This window comes from Cherax quadricarinatus, chromosome 18 (assembly GCF_038502225.1).
Source record: "Cherax quadricarinatus isolate ZL_2023a chromosome 18, ASM3850222v1, whole genome shotgun sequence".
Taxonomy (NCBI): Eukaryota; Metazoa; Arthropoda; class Malacostraca; order Decapoda; family Parastacidae; genus Cherax; species Cherax quadricarinatus.
The window spans coordinates 31,327,402-31,340,599 of record NC_091309.1 but is presented as its reverse complement, the minus strand read 5'-3'; the positions used below and the strand labels follow the sequence as shown (position 1 = coordinate 31,340,599).

Genomic DNA, 13,198 nt, shown 5'->3' with positions numbered 1-13,198 from the left:
TATTCCCTAAACCTTTACACTTTGGGGACCAGAGTTGATCACTTGAGTCAGCTGAGATATTACTACTTGGGATGGTAATACTCTTGTGTGGTAGTGAGTGTAGACAAGTGGTTATGATAGCGTGACGCACCGTTGAAGTGTGAACAAGGTGACATTTAGGAAGGTAGACAGGAAAACTGGTTAGCCGGACCGAATGCTGGAGGTGGGAAGTAGAGTGCCTGCACTCTGAAGGAGGGGTGACGATGGTGTAGTTTGGAAGGTCATTTAAAGTGTGACATCATCACTTTTTTGTAGGTCACCTTCCCTGAGTGGAGGCAGCCTGTCTTAAATGTGTGTATGTACATGTATTATGTACATGTATTATGTACATGTATTATGTACATGTATTATGTACATGTATTATGTACATGTATTATGCAGTAATCGCGAACGAGCGACACAAGATGCAAGATAACTTTCCCTGTGGTTATTTTGCATCTGTATTTATTAACGTATGTAGATATGTATAAGAACATAAGAAAGAAAGAACACTGCAGCAGGCCTATTGCCCCATGTGAGGCAGGTCCAAGTCTCCCACCGGCTTAAGCCAATGCCCCAACCTAGCCAGGTCAGGTCACATTCACTTAAAGAACGAACACGGCAACTAACCTAGTAGCACAAGCTAATCAAGTCCAACTCACACCCACTCATGTATTTATCTAACCTGTTTTTAAAACTACACAACGTTTTAGCCTCTAACTGTATTCGGGAGTTTTTCACTCATCCACAACTCTAATACCAAACCAGTGCTTTCCTATATCCTTCCTGAATCTAAATTTTTCCAACTTAAAACCATTGCTACGAGTCCTGTCTAGGCTAGATATTTTCAGCACACTATTTACATCCCCTTTATTTATTCCTGCCTTCCATTTATACACCTCAGTCATATCCCCCCTAATTCTACGTCTTTCTAGATAGTGCAGATTCAGGGACCTGAGTCTATCCTCATAGGAAAGATTTCTGATACATGAGATCAACTTTGTCATCCTCCTTTGTATGTATTCCAGAGCATTTATATCCATTCTGTAATACGGTGACCAGAACTGAACAGCATAATCTAAATGAGGTCTAACCAAGGATATATAGAGTTGAAGAACAACCTGAGGACTTCTATTATTTATGCTTCTTGATATGAAGCCAAGGATTCTGTTAGCTTTATTGCGAACACTTATGCACTGCAGTCTTGGTTTTAGATTACTGCTAACCAGAACTCCTAAAAATTTATTGCAATCCGTAATAATAAGATCTACATTATTTACTTTATATGTGGCATGGTTATTTTCCTGTCCAACATTTAGAACTTTGCATTTGTCTATATTAAACTGCATCTGTCACTTATCCGACCACTGCATCAGTCTATTCAAATTTTCCTGGAGTGCTCTAATGTCCTCGTCAGAATGAATTCGACGGCCTATTTTGGTGTCATCGGTGAACTTGCTTATGTCGCTATTTATGCCCTCATCAATGTCGTTTATGTAGATTGTGAACAACAGGGGGCCCAACACTGACCCCTGTGGAACACCGCTCGTGATGCTTCCCCACTCTGATTTCTCCCCATTTATGCATACTCTCTGCTGCCTATTTGTCAACCATGCTTCTATCCAGGAAAAAAATTCTCCTCCTATTCCATGTGCCTTAATTTTCCTCAATAGTCTCTGATGTGGGATCCTGTCAAAAGCCTTACTGAAGTCCATATACACAATATCATATTCATTACCATGATCTACCTCCTCAAACACCTTAGTGAAAAAAGTTAATAATTTCGTAAGGCAGGAACGCCCCTTTGTAAAACCATGCTGAGATTCGTTCATTAATTTGTGCTTTTCAAATGGCTACGAACTGCCTCGACAATTATTGATTCCATAAATTTTCTATGGAGGTTTGGCTTATTGGTCTATAGTTCGAAGCTAAGGACCTGTCACCTGCTTTGAAAATACGTATCACATTTGCCATTTTCCACTAGTGTGGCACCATGCCAGTTTGTAGTGATATGTTGAAAAGATTAGCCAGAGGTTTGCTAAGCTCCTCTTTACATTCCTTTAGAACCCTTGCATACAGTTCATCAGGTCCTGAGGATTTGTTAGGTTTTAATTTATCTACTTGCCTAAGGACCATGTCACTTGTGACCCTAATCGTGCATAGTTTATCATCATCCTGTTCTACGTAATTTATCATTACTGGAATATCGCTAGTATCTTCCTGTGTAAAAACTGAGAGGAAGTATGTGTTAAAAATTCTACACATTTCCTTATCACTGTCAGTGAGCTGACCCGAGGAACTTTTGAGTGGGCCTATCTTGTCCCTGATCTTACTTCTGTATACCTGAAAGAATCCTTTTGGGTTAGTCTTCGATTCTCTTGCAACTTTAACCTCATAATCTCTTTTTGCTTTTCTTATTCCCTTTTTTATTTCTCTCTTTAACTGAATATATTGATTTCTTAGTTGCACCTCTCCTCTTTTGATTTGCCTATATATGCACAGTATGCAGGTTCGAATCCTGCTGTGGACTGAGAGATAATATTTGTTAAAATTTGGTTAGTTTGCGAAATGTTAAACTCTCACGCGCGCGCGCGCGCGCACACACACACACACACACACACACACACACACACACACACACACATATATATATTATTCGATAGTTTTTCTGTATGTGACAGAAGACTTTGCCATTGTTGTTGATGTATCAAAAGATATTGTTGGCTTCCTCACTTCACCTTGGTGCTTACCTGTCACCTAGGTGAGTCACAGGTGCTTACCTGTCACCTAGGTGAGTCACGGGTGCTTACCTGTCACCTAGGTGAGTCACGGGTGCTTACCTGTCACCTAGGTGAGTCACGGGTGCTTACCTGTCACCTAGGTGAGTCACAGGTGCTTACCTGTCACCTAGGTGAGTCACGGGTGCTTACCTGTCACCTAGCTGAGTCACGGGTGCTTACCTGTCACCTAGCTGAGTCACGGGTGCTTACCTGTCACCTAGGTGAGTCACGGGTGCTTACCTGTCACCTAGGTGAGTCACGGGTGCTTACCTGTCACCTAGGTGAGTCACGGGTGCTTACCTGTCACCTAGGTGAGTCACAGGTGCTTACCTGTCACCTAGGTGAGTCACAGGTGCTTACCTGTCACCTAGGTGAGTCACGGGTGCTTACCTGTCACCTAGCTGAGTCACGGGTGCTTACCTGTCACCTAGCTGAGTCACGGGTGCTTACCTGTCACCTAGGTGAGTCACGGGTGCTTACCTGTCACCTAGCTGAGTCACGGGTGCTTACCTGTCACCTAGCTGAGTCACGGGTACTTACCTGTCACCTAGGTGAGTCACGGGTGCTTACCTGTCACCTAGGTGAGTCACGGGTGCTTACCTGTCACCTAGGTGAGTCACGGGTGCTTACCTGTCACCTAGGTGAGTCACGGGTGTTGATATACACAAGGTACTCGCCTGTCTTGTCATGCTTCACTTGGTATATACAATGATGGGTGTATCCCTGGTGTGGTATATACAATGATGGGTGTATCCCTGGTGTGGTATATGCAATGATGGGTGTATCCCTGGTGTGGTATATACAATGATGGGTGTATCCCTGGTGTGGTATATACAATGATGGGTGTATCCCTGGTGTGGTATATACAATGATGGGTGTATGCCTGGTGTGGTATATACAATGATGGGTGTATCCCTGGTGTGGTATATACAATGATGGGTGTATCCCTGGTGTGGTATATACAATGATGGGTGTATCCCTGGTGTGGTATATACAATGATGGGTGTATGCCTGGTGTGGTATATACAATGATGGGTGTATGCCTGGTGTGGTATATACAATGATGGGTGTATGCCTGGTGTGGTATATACAATGATGGGTGTATCCCTGGTGTGGTATATACAATGATGGGTGTATCCCTGGTGTGGTATATACAATGATGGGTGTATGCCTGGTGTGGTATATACAATGATGGGTGTATCCCTGGTGTGGTATATACAATGATGGATGTATCCCTGGTGTGGTATATACAATGATGGGTGTATGCCTGGTGTGGTATATACAATGATGGGTGTATCCCTGGTGTGGTATATACAATGATGGGTGTATCCCTGGTGTGGTATATACAAGGATGGGTGTATCCCTGGTGTGGTATATACAATGATGGGTGTATGCCTGGTGTGGTATATACAGTGATAGGTGTATGCCTGGTGTGGTATATACAATGATGGGTGTATCCCTGGTGTGGTATATACAATGATGGGTGTATGCCTGGTGTGGTATATACAATGATGGGTGTATCCCTGGTGTGGTATATACAATGATGGGTGTATGCCTGGTGTGGTATATACAATGATGGGTGTATGCCTGGTGTGGTATATACAATGATGGGTGTATCCCTGGTGTGGTATATACAATGATGGGTGTATCCCTCGTGTGGTATATACAAGGATGGGTGTATCCCTGGTGTGGTATATACAATGATGGGTGTATCCCTGGTGTGGTATATACAATGATGGGTGTATCCTTGGTGTGGTATATACAATGATGGGTGTATCCCTGGTGTGGTATATACAATGATGGGTGTATCCCTGGTGTGGTATATACAATGATGGGTGTATCCTTGGTGTGGTATATACAATGATGGGTGTATCCCTGGTGTGGTATATACAATGATGGGTGTATCCCTGGTGTGGTATATACAATGATGGGTGTATCCCTGGTGTGGTATATACAATAAGAGCAGCAGCAGTACATCAACACCCACGCCTTGTATATCTCAGTATATTTAGATTTAGACTGTACACTCTGCTGGTGTACACTGCGTCAGCACATGTACAACGTTGAACATCACCCTGCGGTGGATCGAGTATAAAATTAAACTTGTCAGTAATTTGCATACGGGTGATAAACTTGTAGGCTTATTTCTGCTGGATTGAAATAAAACTCACTAAACTTTGTAATGTACGAATAACCGGACATAGGTTAGGTTAGGTAAGGTTCGTCAGGAAACAGGACAAGTGTTTCCTGACGCGGGTCTTAGTCAGATCATGACCCGCCTTTGGAGCTTTTGGTCATCTGACCGAGGCCTTCCGCTGGCTTACCGGTCCACCCCTTTAAAAATTATGGTCATTTATAACCAGTCTGTCTATATACAACATAGGAGAGAGAGAAGCTTGTATAAGACGCTTGGGTCCGTCTTGGCACCACTGTCAATGGTCCAAGACGGAGCGAAACGTCTTCACAAGCTTGACAAAGCTCATGGAGAGCGAAACTTTGCCATGGTAAAATGCCGCTTTAGTTGTACACGTGTCCTTTCACTTAACCTAACTTTACCTAACCTAACATAAGTTAGCCTTGTCTAAAATAACCTTGCCTAACCTAGATTAACCTAGGTTGAAGATCATCAACCGCGAAGGGCTTAATAACCCAGGAGAACCCAACTTCTATATGGGTACTTAGGTTCTCTTTTGGATGTCACCTACAGCGGTATACTAGGTGAGCATGATTAGCAGGTGCAGTTGTGGGTTAGCAGGTGTAGTTGTGGGTTAGCAGGTGTAGCTGTGTGTTAGCAGGTGCAGCTGTGGGTCAGCAGGTGTAGATGTGGGGTCTGAGGATAAATGAACCCAGGGTTGGCAAGTGTGTAGTGTGAGAGTTGCTTTAAGAGGTGAGGGAATGTTGTGGTTGAGTGAGTCAACCTTAGAAGGAGGAGGAGGAGGAGGCGTTGTCTGGTGACACCTATCATCTCTCTTTATGCTGACTCCACTAACACACTCTTTACTCCACTAACACACACCTTACTCCACTAACACACTCCTTACTCCATTAACACAAACTTTACTCCACTAACACACTCCTTACTCCACTAACACACTCCTTACTCCACTAACACACTCTTTACTCCACTAACACATTCTTTACTCACTAACACACTCCTTACTCCACTAACACACTCCTTACTCCACTAACACACTTTTTACTCCACTAACACATTCTTTACTCACTAACACACTCCTTACTGCGCTAACACACTCTTTACTCCACTAACACACTCTTTACTCCACTAACACACTCTTTACTCCACTAACACACTCTTTACTCCACTAACACACTCTTTGCTCCTCTAGCACACTCCTTACTCCACTAACACACTCCTTACTCCACTAACACACACTTTACTCCACTAACACACTCTTTACTCCACTAACACACACTTTACTCCACTAACACACACTTTACTCCACTAACACACACTTTACTCCACTAAGACACACTTTACTCCACTAACACACTCCTTACTCCACTAACACACACTTTACTCCACTAACACACACTTTACTCCACTAACACACTCCTTACTCCACTAACACACTCTTTACTCCACTAACACACACTTTACTCCACTAACACACACTTTACTCCACTAACACACACTTTACTCCACTAACACACACTTTACTCCACTAAGACACACTTTACTCCACTAACACACTCCTTACTCCACTAACACACACTTTACTCCACTAACACACACTTTACTCCACTAACACACACTTTACTCCACTAACACACTCCTTACTCCACTAACACACTCGTTACTCCACTAACACACTCGTTACTCCACTAACACACTCGTTACTTCACTAACACACTCCTTACTCCACTAACACACTCCTTACTCCACTAACACACTCCTTACTCCACTAACACACTCCTTACTCCACTAACACACTCGTTACTCCACTAACACACTCCTTACTCCACTAACACACTCCTTACTCCACTAACACACTCCTTACTCCACTAACACACTCCTTACTCCACTAACACACTCCTTACTCCACTAACACACTCCTTGCTCCACTAACACATTCCTTGCTCCACTAACACACTCCTTGCTCCAATAACACACTCCTTGCTCCACTAACACATTCCTTGCTCCACTAACACATTCCTTGCTTCACTAACACACTTCTTACTCCACTAACACACTCCTTAATTCACTAACACACTCTTTACTCCACTAACACACTCCTTACTCCACTAACACACTCTTTACTCCACTAACACACTCTTTACTCCACTAACACACTCTTTACTCCACTAACACACACTTTACTCCACTAACACACACTTTACTCCACTAACACACTCTTTACTCCACTAACACACTCCTTACTCCACTAACACACTCCTTACTCCACTAACACACTCTTTACTCCACTAACACATTCTTTACTCACTAACACACTCCTTACTCCACTAACACACTCCTTACTCCACTAACACACTTTTTACTCCACTAACACATTCTTTACTCACTAACACACTCCTTACTGCGCTAACACACTCTTTACTCCACTAACACACTCTTTACTCCACTAACACACTCTTTACTCCACTAACACACTCTTTACTCCACTAACACACTCTTTGCTCCTCTAGCACACTCCTTACTCCACTAACACACTCCTTACTCCACTAACACACACTTTACTCCACTAACACACTCTTTACTCCACTAACACACACTTTACTCCACTAACACACACTTTACTCCACTAACACACACTTTACTCCACTAAGACACACTTTACTCCACTAACACACTCCTTACTCCACTAACACACACTTTACTCCACTAACACACACTTTACTCCACTAACACACTCCTTACTCCACTAACACACTCTTTACTCCACTAACACACACTTTACTCCACTAACACACACTTTACTCCACTAACACACACTTTACTCCACTAACACACACTTTACTCCACTAAGACACACTTTACTCCACTAACACACTCCTTACTCCACTAACACACACTTTACTCCACTAACACACACTTTACTCCACTAACACACACTTTACTCCACTAACACACTCCTTACTCCACTAACACACTCGTTACTCCACTAACACACTCGTTACTCCACTAACACACTCGTTACTTCACTAACACACTCCTTACTCCACTAACACACTCCTTACTCCACTAACACACTCCTTACTCCACTAACACACTCCTTACTCCACTAACACACTCGTTACTCCACTAACACACTCCTTACTCCACTAACACACTCCTTACTCCACTAACACACTCCTTACTCCACTAACACACTCCTTACTCCACTAACACACTCCTTACTCCACTAACACACTCCTTGCTCCACTAACACATTCCTTGCTCCACTAACACACTCCTTGCTCCAATAACACACTCCTTGCTCCACTAACACATTCCTTGCTCCACTAACACATTCCTTGCTTCACTAACACACTTCTTACTCCACTAACACACTCCTTAATTCACTAACACACTCTTTACTCCACTAACACACTCCTTACTCCACTAACACACTCTTTACTCCACTAACACACTCTTTACTCCACTAACACACTCTTTACTCCACTAACACACACTTTACTCCACTAACACACACTTTACTCCACTAACACACTCTTTACTCCACTAACACACTCCTTACTCCACTAACACACTCCTTACTCCACTAACACACTCCTTACTCCACTAACACACTCCTTACTCCACTAACACACTCTTTACTCCACTAACACACTCTTTACTCCACTAACACACTCTTTACTCCACTAACACACACTTTACTCCACTAACACACACTTTACTCCACTAACACACTCTTTACTCCACTAACACACCCTTTACTCCACTAACACACTCCTTACTCCACTAAAACACTCTTTACTCCACTAACACACACTTTACTCCACTAACACACTCTTTACTCCACTAACACACTCCTTACTCCACTAACACACTCCTTACTCCACTAACACACTCCTTACTCCACTAACACACTCCTTACTCCACTAGCACACACTTTACTCCACTAACACACTCCTTACTCCACTAGCACACACTTTACTCCACTAACGCACACTTTACTCCACTAACACACTCTTTACTCCACTAACACACTCTTTACTCCACTAACACACACTTTACTCCACTAACACACTCTTTACTCCACTAACACACTCTTTACTCCACTAACACACACTTTACTCCACTAACACACGCTTTACTCCACTAACACACTCTACTCCACTAACACACACTTTACTCCACTAACACACGCTTTACTCAACTAACACACTCTTTACTCCACTAACACACTCTTTACTCCACTATCACACTCTTTACTCCACTAACACACTCTTTACTCCACTAACACACTCTTTACTCCACTAACACACGCTTTACTCCACTAATACACGCTTTACTCCACTAACACACTCTTTACTCCACTAACACACTCTTTACTCCACTAACACACGCTTTACTCCACTAATACACGCTTTACTCCACTAACACACGCTTTACTCCACTAACACACTCTTTACTCCACTAACACACTCTTTACTCCACTAACACACACTTTACTCCACTAACACACGCTTTACTCCACTAACACACTCTTTACTCCACTAACACACTCTTTACTCCACTAACACACACTTTACTCCACTAACACACGCTTTACTCCACTAACACACTCTTTACTCCACTAACACACTCTTTACTCCACTAACACACACTTTACTCCACTAACACACGCTTTACTCCACTAACACACACTTTACTCCACTAACACACGCTTTACTCCACTAACACACTCACTGCAACACATTAGAAATATTTTTTCTAAGACGGCACATAGTATTTTGACCCTTGTTGTGTTTCCTTAGTATTTGTACCACGCTGCTCGCTCACGCTACACACACACACACACACACACACACACACACACACACACACACACACACACACACACACACACACACACACACACACACACACACACACATATATATATATATATATATATATATATATATATATATATATATATATAAAGTGGCCATCTCCCACGTAGGTCGGGCGACTCGAAAAAGAAGAAACACTTAAACCGTCACTCCATCACTGTCTTGCCAGAGAAGCACCTCTGCTGCAGTTCATATGATCCTTCAAGGTGCAACTCATCTCCACTGCTTCTTGAGAGTGCAGGCACTGTAATTCTCACCTTCAGGACTCGAGTCCGGCTTATCGGTTTTTCTGAATCCCTTCATAAATGTTACCATGCTCACACTAACAGCACGTAAAGTCGTAAAAACCACTTGCCTCCACTCCTATCTAACACGCTCACAAGCCTGGTGGATGTCTAAACACCTCGCACACAAAACCACCTTCACTTCTCTCTCGCCAGCATCATCTAGAACGACCCAACCCACTGCCCTTGCAACATTGCACAGCTCCTGATGATGCAAGGAGAAGTGTGAAAGTACTCAAGCTAAAAATTTCGTCACCCCGTGGCTTGTCTTACATTTTTAAAATCGCCTGTCTGCGAGTGTTTTGCATATATATATATATATATATATATATATATATATATATATATATATATATATATATATATATATATATATATATATATATATATATATATATATATATATATCAATAACAACACTGCGCTAGCCAAGGATTCGAACCCATGTTGTACTGGCCTGCCTTATGGTAAGCGAGAACCACATGACGCTTTAAACCACAGGACAACCCAACCCTACAAAAATGGCGCAGCCAGCAGATCTAGCTGTTGGGCCGCCATCCGAGGGCATACGGATGTGTGGGAGCTTCTTAGCGTCATGTGGTTCTCGCTTACCATAAGGCAGGCCAGTACAACATGGGTTCGAATCCTTGGCTAGCGCAGTGTTGTTATTGATATATAATATATATATATATATATATATATATATATATATATATATATATATATATATATATATATATATATATATATATATATACAGGATGGTGTGTCGAGACTGGTCAATATAAATGAAATACTGAAAGTCTTTACTGAGAAACATTTGGTGTTGAGCTTTTGATTCAGCGAATTAGAGCTAAACTCGTCTTGGATTAAACTAGGTTACCTCCGTAAGTGTTCAGCGCTTTTTGTTGAAATGTAATTCGAGTAAAACCTGTTCCTTGTACCAGATGTTTTTTTGTACGACGTATGTTCTTGGTATGATTATGTAGGAAGGCAGCAGGAAGGCAGCCCTGCCAGTAGACTCCTGCTGAGATCCATCAGTGTATATAACATATGATAGTGTTACTAACAGTTAAGAGAGAAATGTCTTCTTGAGCAGTTGCCTTTGTAACTGCACAAGTCATCACCAGTAAGAGCACAAGCAGGTATAACGGCTGGGCTCACCAGTACCACTTTGTCCCAGTAGGATCGGACACCTTTGACCCTTGGAACAAGAAGTGCGCAAATTTCCTCAGTGTTAGGTTCCAAGCTAATAATAAAAAAACAACTCAATAGATTCACTCTCTTCCACCTTCCTCTTTCAGCGTCTAGATCGCGTTATATATATAGTGTGTATTTGTATATAATTAATTTTATTTTTTCTTACTCTAACAATGATGATATCTACATAAATTATTCTGCCTGGGAGAGTGCACCTGACAGAGGGTAATTCATAACTAATAATAATTTGTGTTTCTCCAAGCCAAACTCTTGAAGCTTCCATAGTTACTAAGCTCTCATGGGAATATCTTATGATATCCTCATGGCATTACCTTCCCCAGATCAGTCTGATAGATTGTCACCTGGTGTGTGAAACAGTGTGTGTGACGCAGTGTGTGAAACAGTGTGTGTGACGCAGTGTGTGAAACAGTGTGTGTGACGCAGTGTGACGCAGTGTGTGAAACTGTGTGTGACGCAGTGTGTGAAACAGTGTGTGTGACGCAGTGTGTGGCGCAGTGTGTGAAACTGTGTGACGCAGTGTGAAACAGTGTGTGTGACGCAGTGTGTGAAACAGTGTGACGCAGTGTGTGAAACAGTGTTGGTGTGACCCGTAGCTTGGTAGTGTTGGTGTGACCCGTAGCTTGGTAGTGTTGGTGTGACCCGTAGAATCTATTCAAGATTGATGGACTGACCACATCGACTCAAGGTTGAGGGACTGATTACCTCATTCTCCTCCTGTTCTTCAAGATTCTCCTTTGTATGGACTGATGAAGCCACTGTGTGGCGAAACGTTTCCTCAATAAAGATACCCAAGAGTTGCACATGTGTCTAATTTATCAACATGTCGGTTCTTTGAACCATTCATCTACAAACCTGTCAGACACTGCAACTTCTTGGGATCTTAATACTTAGGAATTCTTCGCTTGCCTAATTCTTGGGCACGACCTACTTCCACATTGAACAAATGTGACACTACCTATGACTGCTACACCTCTCCTGCCATACGGTTTATAAGCTGCTTCTCCGCTCATCTGCCGTATTCTACTCAAGATTGATGGACTCACCACATCGACTCAAGGTTGAGGGACTGATTACCTCATTCTCCTCCTGCTCTTCAAGATTCTCCTTTGTATGGACTGATGAAGCCACTGTTTGGCGAAACGTTTCCTCAATAAAGATACCCAAGAGTTGCACATGTGTCTAATTTATCAGCTTGGTAGTGTTGGTGTGACCCATAGCTTGGTAGTGTTGGTGTGACCCGTAGCTTGGCAGTGTTGGTGTAACCCCTAACACTGGTAAAGCAAGTCTCCGTACACCAGGTGACCCTGCTCACCTAACAGTAAAAATTGGTACCTGTGTGTTTGTATAATGTTGTGGACCACACTATGGGGGGAAAAAAACCGGTATGAAAATGTGTGAGAAACTAATCTTGCTGGAATTCACATCCTGTACAAAATGTGAACGTGTAAGTAGCCTCAGCACTTCTGGAAGTATTGGAATGTTGGGTAAAAGGTACTAGTGCAGTGCTGTGTCACTGGTGATACGAATGACAATAGTGAAGTAGCCAGTCACTGGTACGTTGGTGATAACTTAGCCAGTCACTGGTACGTTGGTGATAACTTAGCCAGTCACTGGTACGTTGGTGATAACTTAGCCAGTCACTGGTACGTTGTTGATAACTTAGCCAGTCACTGGTACGTTGGTGATAACTTAGCCAGTCACTGGTACGTTGGTGATAACTTAGCCAGTCACTGGTACGTTGTTGATAACTTAGCCAGTCTCTGGTACGTTGGTGATAACTTAGCCAGTCTCTGGTACGTTGGTGATAACTTAGCCAGTCACTAGTACGTTGTTAATAACTTAGCCAGTCACTGGTAC

General features: G+C 42.6%; 1 protein-coding gene across 6 annotated transcripts in view; it reads right to left on the bottom strand.

Annotated features, from left to right (window-relative positions):
• The window catches only part of LOC128689222 (uncharacterized), a 413,444-nt gene that overhangs the window by 218,952 nt on the left and 181,294 nt on the right, over positions 1 to 13,198 (bottom strand). The gene's annotated exons all lie outside the window — the stretch shown is intronic.